This window comes from Crocodylus porosus, unplaced genomic scaffold (assembly GCF_001723895.1).
Source record: "Crocodylus porosus isolate Cpor-Errol unplaced genomic scaffold, CroPor_comp1, whole genome shotgun sequence".
NCBI lineage: Eukaryota > Metazoa > Chordata > Crocodylia > Crocodylidae > Crocodylus > Crocodylus porosus.
This window is the reverse complement of record NW_017728906.1, coordinates 15342137-15352742: the sequence shown is the minus strand read 5'-3', so window position 1 is coordinate 15352742 and position 10606 is coordinate 15342137. Positions and strand designations below refer to the sequence as shown.

The window sequence follows — 10606 nt, the reverse complement described above, 5'->3', positions numbered from 1 at the left end:
TCTATAGCAGGTCTTACTGTAGGAAATTTACAGAAAGTAATAAAGAAAAGAAACTTAGATATCAAGAGGAGGAAAAAAGAAAAAGAGTTTCTTTTCTGAGAATAGTTTTCAATAATTTTGTAGGCAATAATGAAAGAAAAATTAATGTCTGGCATCAGGAGGGTGGGGCATGAGTGGAAATAGCTTCAGCTAGTTCTCTGCACTAGAAAAAATATATTTCTAAAGAAGATTTTCTGCTAAATTGGATGTTGTGCAGTCTGAACTTTACCAATTGACTTGTAATTGGACCATGCTGTCAATGGAAAAAAATTACAAGTATTGAACATGACATTTATAAGAACATTACTGTCATCTCAGCTACTTCTATTGAATATGCAGAGAATTATAATTGGTTTAACAAGGCTGGTAACCTGGATTACTTCCAATTATAATGCAGCCTCATTTACACCTGCCCTTTATTTACTGGTATACTGTAGGTAATAATCTTTTAGGATTTATGCCCTATTCAATGTCTTCAAAATAAATAAGATCTATCTTTCTGTTTTGTTTGATTTGGTTTTGATAAAATTTTTTTACATGATGTCATTACCATTTAATATAGGTAAGGAACTTCCTGTTTCTTTTCTGGGGGCTGTCCTCAAACATTTACTCAATACTACATTTTTACTGGGTTCTGAAGTACTAATATTAATGTATTCTTGTGTACATAATCCCTGAGACCAAAAACATGGACAATATAATAAATGGACATGTGGATGAGCTGGATTCATGTAAGAGAAAATGTCACTTATTAAAGAAATATGAAGGTGCCACTAAGTTTGCTTACAACTCTGGCAATATTTCCTCAACTGTAAATTTTATTAAGCAATTTTGAAAATTTAGTGAGAAGACCACAGCGCAAAGGCCTTCAGTAATGGAGAGTTATTCTTGCTAAAATACATCTTATTTCTCAGGACCAAGCAGCTCATTCAGAAGAGGGGAAAACTACTGCTTTTCCTTGCCACCCCAGTTAGGACCAAGACAGTGGGCTTAAAAGGCAACAAAGCAAGCACCGTTCTGATTGCAGAGTAGCATTCAGTTGCTCTGCACCATCAGAGATTTGGGAAGCTATTGTGCTTAGAGAAAATTTCTCCACAATGCCTCTCTTTTATTCTGTTTGAATGTGCTTCATTAGCCCTTATCAAGAAACTTCATATTCTTCCTGCCTCATGGATCCAATTGCTCAGCTGGTTGATGCTTGGTTAGGAACTGAGCCATGGATGTCTTGTTTCCTAATTATGTGAGGGAGTATTGGGCACCCAGCCTCATTATTTTCACTGTGCCCAGAGCCACAATCCATCCAGGACAGTGGTTGTCACCCTTTTCTGACTCAAGGCACTCCTCGTTAGATTTGAGGCATCCCTCAGAAATGCCAGCCTACTTTTCACTCTTTTTTTGACTACAGAAATGTAGGAGAGTAATTCTACTGGAAGAAGAACACTATGGGTCAGAATGCTTTTAATATTCTGGAATCTTATTTGAAATCTCTGGGTTTGTCTTGTGAATCAAGTTTGCATGCCTAACAGTGCTAATATTGTGTGGCACCCCATGGCACCCTTGAAAGGATTTCAAGGCACCCCAGTGGCTTGCAGCATCCTGGTTGAGAATCACTGATCTGGGACCTAAGGGAACTATGTAAGGGATCTATGGCTTATATTTGCGCATGATGGACTTGACTACCTGGGAAGTCAATCGAAGGTTTCAGTAACGTCAGTGGGGGCAAGATGAAAGCACAAATGACAGTTAAATCTTGTGTGTTTAGGGTTAAAAAAGTATACTGTTACACAACATTAGTTAGCAGTTATGGGATACATATTTTAAGAACAGTTTGATTTTTTTGAGAGTAGTTCTATAAAACCTTTCAAAACAAAATTCCCTTCAAAGGTCATTTCAGAAACGGAAGGATAATTCAACTTTTTTGTTTTTCATGATCAAAACAGGGTGTTTTTGCACACAATATATGGGGTACTCACAGAAAAAATTGTCCTGTAAAACTAGAGTATTTTTCGAGTTTTCAAGATGTATATTTGTATGTATGTGTGCACATGAGTCTGTGTGTGTGTGTGCATACTTGCACATGATTTCACTGTCTTTCCTGCAACGGTTTCCAAGGATTTTTGTCATTCTAACTAAATTCAAAACACGTGTCATTTATCCTGACAGTCATGCGGCAGAAGAAACTGTGATCATCTGAAATAAATTGGTCAAATAATCTTCCAAATAGTTGTCATTAGCTTTGAATCAGCAGTGCTAACATTTCTCTATATTCTTACTAACTCAGAACTTCTGTCTAATCTATCTTTGTTCTCTTCTCCTTGTGCAAACTTTTCCTTGGTTCCAGTGGCTGTTACAAAGAACAAAGCTAAAGGTGAGTTTGTTTCCAACTCTTGTGCATGGCTTTGCAGTGCACGCATTATCTTTTACATTTTTGCTTCTTTTTTTCCTTAATACCAAAACTGGCAAAAGTTTTTATCAGACTTAAGCCATGATTGATTAGATTTTTGTGTTTCCATAATTGTATAAATATGAAGTGTTTACTGTTGGTTTTCAGCCCTCATCCTGTATTTATAGTTTTTTAGCTGGCTTATTATATTGTACATATAAAACAAATCCTTTGTAGTTTGCTTACTTTGGTACACTTCATGGCAAGAAAATGTATTTGGAGTTTTATTTAAACTATAGATATAATGATAATATATCAAGACAGTATATATTAAGCCAAAATCTTTGATTTATGAACATTTCTCACTATTATTTTAATATCTTCTTTAATTTTTGTCTGTACACATAGTCACAAATATCCTATATGTTTTTGAGCAGGCACTATAAAACCCTCATAATTACACCCCTTTTCTTTTTACATCTATAAAAAAGATTATGCTTCCATTTTTGTGACAGCCGACCCTTGTTCACAGAAACATAATACAGTATAACCTCATAAATCAAGTGTGCTCGGCACTGAGCACCTGCCAGAAATTTGAAATTGCTGGATTTTTAAAATTGGCGTGGAAGCTGGTCTAGGAGTGGGGAAGTGGAGGGCTAGCGGCAGCTGGTCCCGGACTAGCAACCACATGTAGAGCAATGGCATGGGGTGGTGAATGGTGGCAGCAGCCACCACATGCAAGCTTCTCCCTCTGTGTCTGGGAGGGCAGGGACGGGCGGTGGATGGTCCCAGAGCGGCAGGGGGTAGTGCTGGTTTACTGATAATTCTGGATTTTTTTATAACCAGATTTATGAGGCTATACTGTATGATTTTACATGCAAAGCATGCAGAATCAGAAATAGGGTCATCCCCATTCTTTTGAATCTGACTATAAGGGAAAAAATACTTTAAATTATTAATCTTTTATCTTAAAATTAGCCATACAGATAATATTGTATATGATCACCCCACCTGTCATACAGTTAAATCAGTTGCCCTCCAGTATCTGAAGTCATAAAGGATTTTCACTTATTCTGTCCACTCACAACCACCTTTAGAACTGTCATTATTTTATTTCTTACTGTGATATATCATCAAGGAAACTTAATTCTAGTTTGTTTGATAATTCTACCAAGATGCTGGCACAAACAGGCTGTATCAGTTACATTCTTACTTTTTTAAACATAAAAACCCCAGTGTCTTCCACTAACCACAACAGTGTACATTTTCTATTAAAAAGTACAGAATTCCATAATACTGTTTAACATGTTTCAAACTGTGCCTATGTTGTATTTTTCCTTCCATATTTTCTCTTGAGCATTGCTTATAATAATTTCAAAAGGTGATACATATTTGGCTGCTTTGTACCATGGGCTTCATTTGATATATGTGACTTACTAGAGTTTCCATCCCAATGAGAAGCACAAAACACATCTATAACTCGTGTTTCAAAATTGGGATCTGACACTTATGGAGAAACATGTTGATCTGAGACTGTCTGGCACAAACATCTGACATTGGTGATCCAACTGAAAGATCCAGCCCTGAAAGTCCCAGTTTATCTTCATTGTACACTAGGATTTTTTTCTGACTGTGAATTTCCCAATGTAGCTAAACATTCTTTAACAATATGCTTTTATACATAAAAAGCCCTAAGTTTCTAATTGTCTCCATTTTTAATAAAGTAGTAATTTAAGTATCTTAACGTTGACTTATATCCACTTAAGTATGTACTTTTTCACTCTGAAGAGATAATTTTGAGTAAAACTTTGCTTGCATGTCTGAAATGCCAGGTTAGTTGTTTGCTTAAAATTAAACAGTCTAAGCTTGTATCTTATAATCATTAAACCTTAAAATATCCAAATTTAGTGTCAGTATTTGACATTTACAAAAATAAATTGAAAATTATGCAAGGGTTTCCTCAATTAATATTGGGACAGGCCTGTGTCATAACGGAAGTCCACTCAAAAATACTGAATGTTGTCTTTATATACTATGTACATATGTTCATATATACAAGTATACCATGTATAACATATATGCATATACTACTAATTCAATACTAAAGCACAAAAATGAATAGGAAAAGAATTTAATTAGAAACTGAGAATTCATGATTCTTATGAAAAGTAAGAAACTGGCTTAAAATTTGTTCTTTTGATGCATGATTATCTTACTTTTTAAAATTCTTCTTTTGGCTGAAACGTTGCATGAACAAGTAAAAGTAAATATCAGTGGGTATGATAGATTGGAGAGAATCTGCTTGAAAAATATCTGTTTTTATCTGTTCATACTATATGTTTTTCAGTAGGGATGGTCTATTGTTGTAGACATCCAGAAAAAGTACAAGGGTTATTTTGGTGATTTTTTTTTTTTATTGGAATAAATGTAGAGTTGGTAGAGGTGAAGATGTTGGGCAATCTTTTGGGCACGGAGAACTCTTCTTAAAATCTTCTAAAGTTTTGTTTGTCATATAATCAATAGTGACACTTGGCTAAGTTACTAAATTCTAGATCATCATTATCATGGATTAGAACGAGGAAATAAAATGGTACAAAGATGCACACTACTGATACAGATAAGCAAATCACCTAAACCCACACCTGGCACTTGGACCACTTGAATATATGCAGCGGATCAAACAGAGATGCATTTTCATGTGTACTCAAATGCTAAGACCTATATTAAGAAGCAGAAGTATACATGGGTTCTGCTCATCTGTAAATATGAATAGATGTTCATGAGCATTTGTTCATTCACTGATGAGTGTGCTGCAAAATCTTATAGGAAAATGGTATTAACAAGAGTATATTTTTTGTAATGCTTTATTACTCATTCTATATGGGTGCAGGGAAACATTGGTTATGCTATTTTCTCCCTAACTTTCCAATAAACTTAGAAAAAGGGCATCAGATAGTTGCCATTATAAACTGATATGATGATGCTTATAATATTAGAAGAAATAAACTATAGTTAAGTTACAGCTTCAAACTTCTGTTTCTGTTCATGCATGACTGCATTATCTTTCTTAAATAAACACCACAGAGGTTCTATTGTCTCATCTTCATTTACTAGGTCTTCAGAAACGCTACAAGATTCAATTTCTAATATATGATTTGGCAGGAGTGAAGTAGGCAAACACTCATTTGCTTTTTCTTACTGCTCTGGCTGAGCTGTGAAGACTCCATTCTTAATCCTTTCCAGGTGAAGCATTTGCTGCCTACTACTTCATTTAAAACTGTGACTGATTAATAGTTAAAGGAGAATCCTATGCTGCAGACTGTTTCTGTTTTGAAACTACTCTCACCAGGTACTCATTTCTTGTACCTGTGCCCTTACTGGCTTCAATTCCCAAATTTCAGTTTTGTGCTTTCATGTGCAGTAAGGTGCATTTCAAAATCATCCTTCCTTTGGAATCCATAGGGCCCCACAGTTTTCCAAATGGTCAGCTCCTTGCTGAGAGTTTCCTGAATGCATTTTTCTCAGGATGATTAGCTACGTTACATTCTGGAACTTATTGCATTATTGTGGAACTTCCTAGCATTATGCATGTTTGCATAGGCAGTTTGTCCCAACTCCTTAGCCTTGGACCTTTGGGAAGTTTAGGTGACTCAGAGGTAACAGATACTCACACAATTACCACAATTATCCAAGTTCTGTATAGAGGGAATTAAATATTTCTTGCCTTCCTCTGAGTCTTCCAGGAAGCCTGGTCCAAAAAGTTTTAGAAGATTTTATTTTAAGAGAGCCAAAGCTGAACCAATGAATCAGTGCCAATCATGGGCCCTTTATGGGAGATAATTATATGGGGGATCATCATGAATCATTTAGGGAATCTCAATACACCTGATCAGGTGCAACTAGTTTGTAGAGGTTACAATCTCAGATCCTTGATGTACCACTCCAGAATTGCTCAATACAAGTTTCTCAAATAAGGTATTGGCTCTGTCAAGGCTTTCCGATGAGCACTTCTAAGAGATGGCTCTGTGCTATTGCTGTCCTTACAATAGCTAACCAAGACTTGCAGGCATGATAGCTTGTCAGAGACAACAACGATAGACCAATTTTGAGAAGGAAGATAGAAGTTAAAGGCCTCATACTTTTCCTCAGTAAAATTTAATTAGCTGAGGAGTTGATGTCTGTACCTGATGCTTTGACATGTCCTGTATTCTTGGAGTTAGTTTTAATTAAACTGCCCTTGGCTAGACCAGCACTCCTGACCTTATAGAAATGAATACTTATTGCAACAGCTTTGCCACCTTAAATTTGACAGTCAGAATTTTCACATCTATCCTTCCTGGAAGAGAGGAATGACAAATCCACTATGAAGATCTCAGATGTTTGTGGTATATTGAAAATGACAAAAAGGTCTTCCCCTTTATTTTAGAAGATGCTGAGAACCTAGGAATAGACATTTTTGGGGTATCCAGAGAAAGCACTTGCTATGGATAGAACAGCAGTGACTGCCCATCATATTCTGGAATGGTTGGCAGAGGAAGTATGGAAACATCCCCACATTATCCGGTATCAATTTAAATTGTGGATGTAGTTTATCGAGTCTCTTCTCAAAGGGAAATATTATATTTATATTATGATCCTGGTTCCTCTGTTGGAGGTAGAAAGAAATCAATACTTCAGTCTCTCCAAGGTCTGCATTACCTTGGTGCCCTGAAAAGTTACTATTTGATCAAGATACTGCCAACCTACTATTTTCATGTAGGCCATAGTTAAGTTATACACACATAAATGTGTCTTCACATTGCATTCCCACCAGTGTTTGGATGCCATGAGCCTTATTCTCTGTAGCCTGAGTGTTAGAAAAATTTTATGGAGAATATCTGGGTTGCATTGCTCTTTTTCTGAGGGCTAAAGAAATCCTCTCTTTCTTCTGTAAATTCCTAGAAATGTATTTTTTAATCAGGTGTACTCTTTTAAGGTACAACTGTACTTTTTTATTTTGCTATGGCATGTTTAATATGCCACATGAAGATATTTCAGCTGACTCACAAACATAAGACTGAGTATAGCAACCCAAAATTACTTTAAACAATACTACCTTATGCATGTATCTCAGTTCCTAATGTAAACATATCATCCTTAAACCATCAAATTATCTAAATGTATCTATCAAAAAAGCAAAGATCATATTGGACTTGATTTATTTACTTGATTCATATTAATTCACATTATGCCAATGCAATTGGTTTCAGCTGTTGAAAGATCAAATAAAAAGTGGGCTTCTAAAGAACGTGGTACTAAATATAGTGCATAACTGCTTAAATACCTATAAAGTAATTCCCATTGACTTTAAATCGGGGATCAAATTCCAGTCAGAGCATTGCTAAGGGCCTCCTCAGTATTAATACACCTGGCAGTCATTTTCTTGATCCCACTATGTTGCTTGATGATATTTAGTACGTTTTATAGTGTTTGTCTTTTGGATTTAATGTATTATAGCCCCCTGTGTTACTGTAATAAATATAGATGTTGTAGGGCTTGCTGCCACTGCCTGGAGCTCGTTTCCCTACAGACAATGACTGGGTGGTCCTCGGCTTCATCTCATCTGGTCTGCCAGGAAGCTGGTCTTACATTTCTTGTCTGCCATGACTTTTATGATATTATATTGCTAGGAGGCAATGCCCAAGGTGATCCGACCTGTTCTGAATCCCTGTTTTCTTCTGTGGGGTCCAAACCTCCCCTTTACCCCACCCTAGTCTCTCCAGATGGCACTTGTAGTTCTCTACAGCCATATCTTAATGCTGCTTGTTGGTCTACTATTCTGCCCTCAGCCACCAGGATGACTGTCAGGTCTAGTTAGGTGTGCACCCTTCCAGGGGCTGGCCTTGGTCTGTAATGAAATATCCAAAAGAAAACAAAACTTGACTGCTCTCAGTCTCCTTTTGAGGCTCAGTCTATGTCCCCTTCACCTGGGGTCAGGTTCTCATGTCCAAATCACAACAGACAAAAAACAGTTAATCCAGTCACTGCTCTGCACAGGCCTGCCCCCGGCTTACTCGTGAGCATTCACAGTCCAAGTGGGATCTCTCCCATGTGCAGCGAGGCTCTAACCTGAAAACAACAATTCTTCTGGCCCCTCTCCTGGATCATCAGCTGTCACTGTAATCCACTCCAGGGATTATCAGAAGCCTTCTGTGGGCAGACTTCCACTTGCCTCCTTCTCTGGGTCACACCCCAGTGTTTCTCCGGCAGAGTTTGCAACACTTGTCTGCCTGGATGCTCAGCCACTCCTCTCTCTGCGACTCACATGGAATAGACCTCCCTCTGCCCTTCTCCAGTACCAGAAATACCTCTGAGCAGCTTCCCTCCTCCAATCCGGAGTGCGATGCTGCTTCGGAAGTGTGGTGATTGCTTCTCTTCTCTTCCGGTCTCCAGCTGCAGTCCCGTCGACCATCCATGCTGTAAGTGTTGCTTGCTTTTACTTTCCCTGTCTGTTGCTGCTGGCTGCTTTTCTTTTCCTGACCTCCCCTGCCCAGCATGTAAGGGACCTCAGGGCTTTTGTTTACTTGCTCTCACTCCTTCACAGTTGCTAAAACCAAATATGTTTAACCTGATGTTAAAGGAAGTCCTAAAGCCTCCAGAATATCATGTTTATATGACTGCTTATAAAGTACATACATGTACCGTATTTACTTGACTATAAGATGACTCCCCCCCATTAGACTCTATATATGGAAAATTTATGAATGTTATAGTTTTCCAGGTATAGAATCTAACTATTGAAGGTTTGCCTTGAATTTATTCCCCCTCCCCTCCACTGCTACAGCAAGGCAAATAAATGTAGGGGCTCAGGTAGCTCCCTTGCTCTTTGCCCTCCCCAACTTCTTCCCCTTGTAACTCCTTCAACTCCTCCTTACTGTGGAAGTGAGGAGCAAATCTGAAAACACTTACCTTGCAATAAACATCCCTCTAGTAATTTGAATTATAGGCAAATTACTTCAGGTACCCATAAACTTAGTTCATTGAGAATTGATGCATTTTACCTTTTTTGAAATTGCTGCAAGTTTTAGCGCAGGTACTCAATAAATACACTTTTAAGCAGCACTTATGTACTTACCTATACATAGTGCAAACTAGGCATGATATTAGTTCAAAGCCAAAAGGCTCATTATTTACTATATAGTTCATTGGGCTGGGTCCCAGCAGAGTCAACAGTGTTTCAAGCCATGATGACCCCACAGCTTAGCATTACTTAGCATGCATGTGGATTCCAGACACCCCCGACAAAGGATCCATGTGCTAATTAGACTTCCACTCATGACAAACTGAGTGTTTTTGTCGTGAGTCCTGGGAGGCTCCAAAAGTGTATATACAGATGAGACACAGGGCAATCTGGTCTTGCTCTAATTCACAGAAGGCCTGGCCACACCGATCCCATGCAACAGGGTAAGAGAGGGTGCAACAGAGAGATTCTGTGTGAGCTGCTTGGGGACCCATTTGGTGATGGCTGCCAGACATTTAAGGCCAATATAGAAACCAAAATAATTGGAAATGGAAAGAAAAGTGTATTTCAGCTGTGGGAGTGAAAAGAAGGTCAAAATATATTCAGTGTAGTGGCTTTACCATGACTTGAAAAAGAGAGCGCTGAGGGGGGACTGCATGCAATTGGGCACTGCAGTATATCTTATTTTGTGTAGGTTCACATCAGTCTACTTGCCTCATATGGGCCATGTGTTTTAGTCATGTCCCATGTTGGTTGCACTTAATGAACTTCATAGTTGGTTTCCATTGCTTCTGGTAGCAGTTTAATGACAAACAATGTATTTAATGAGCTTTACTTGTATGCAATTATAAGATGAGGGACTTTTTGCCCAGGCTGACTGGGGGAAAAATCCTTATCTTGTATTCAATTAAATATGGTATGTGGAGATATATTCATATATAGGGTTTTTTTAAGAACAGTTACAGGGTGAATACATAATTCAGTTTCATTTTTTGAGAGAAAATTGAAATAATTGTTAGATATCTAAGTAAAAACAAAATGTTATGCTTGATGTCACAGGCAGTCCTATTCTTTATGATTCCTCAATATGACACTTCCCTGCTGTGTTTTATGATCAAAACTCTAGCATGCTCTCTCGGGACCTGGTAAAAGCATCACCTGGTCTTTTCCTTTTTAACAGGGTG

General features: G+C 37.8%; 1 protein-coding gene across 2 annotated transcripts in view; it reads left to right on the top strand.

Annotated features, from left to right (window-relative positions):
- Nucleotides 1–2373: 2373 nt before the first annotated feature.
- The window catches only part of CADM2 (cell adhesion molecule 2), a 339304-nt gene continuing 331071 nt past the window's right edge, over nucleotides 2374–10606 (top strand). For both annotated transcript variants that reach the window (XM_019528734.1, XM_019528733.1), the window contains exon 1: nucleotides 2374–2407. The gene's annotated coding sequence lies outside the window, so the exon portion shown is untranslated. The remainder of the gene's footprint in view (nucleotides 2408–10606) is intronic.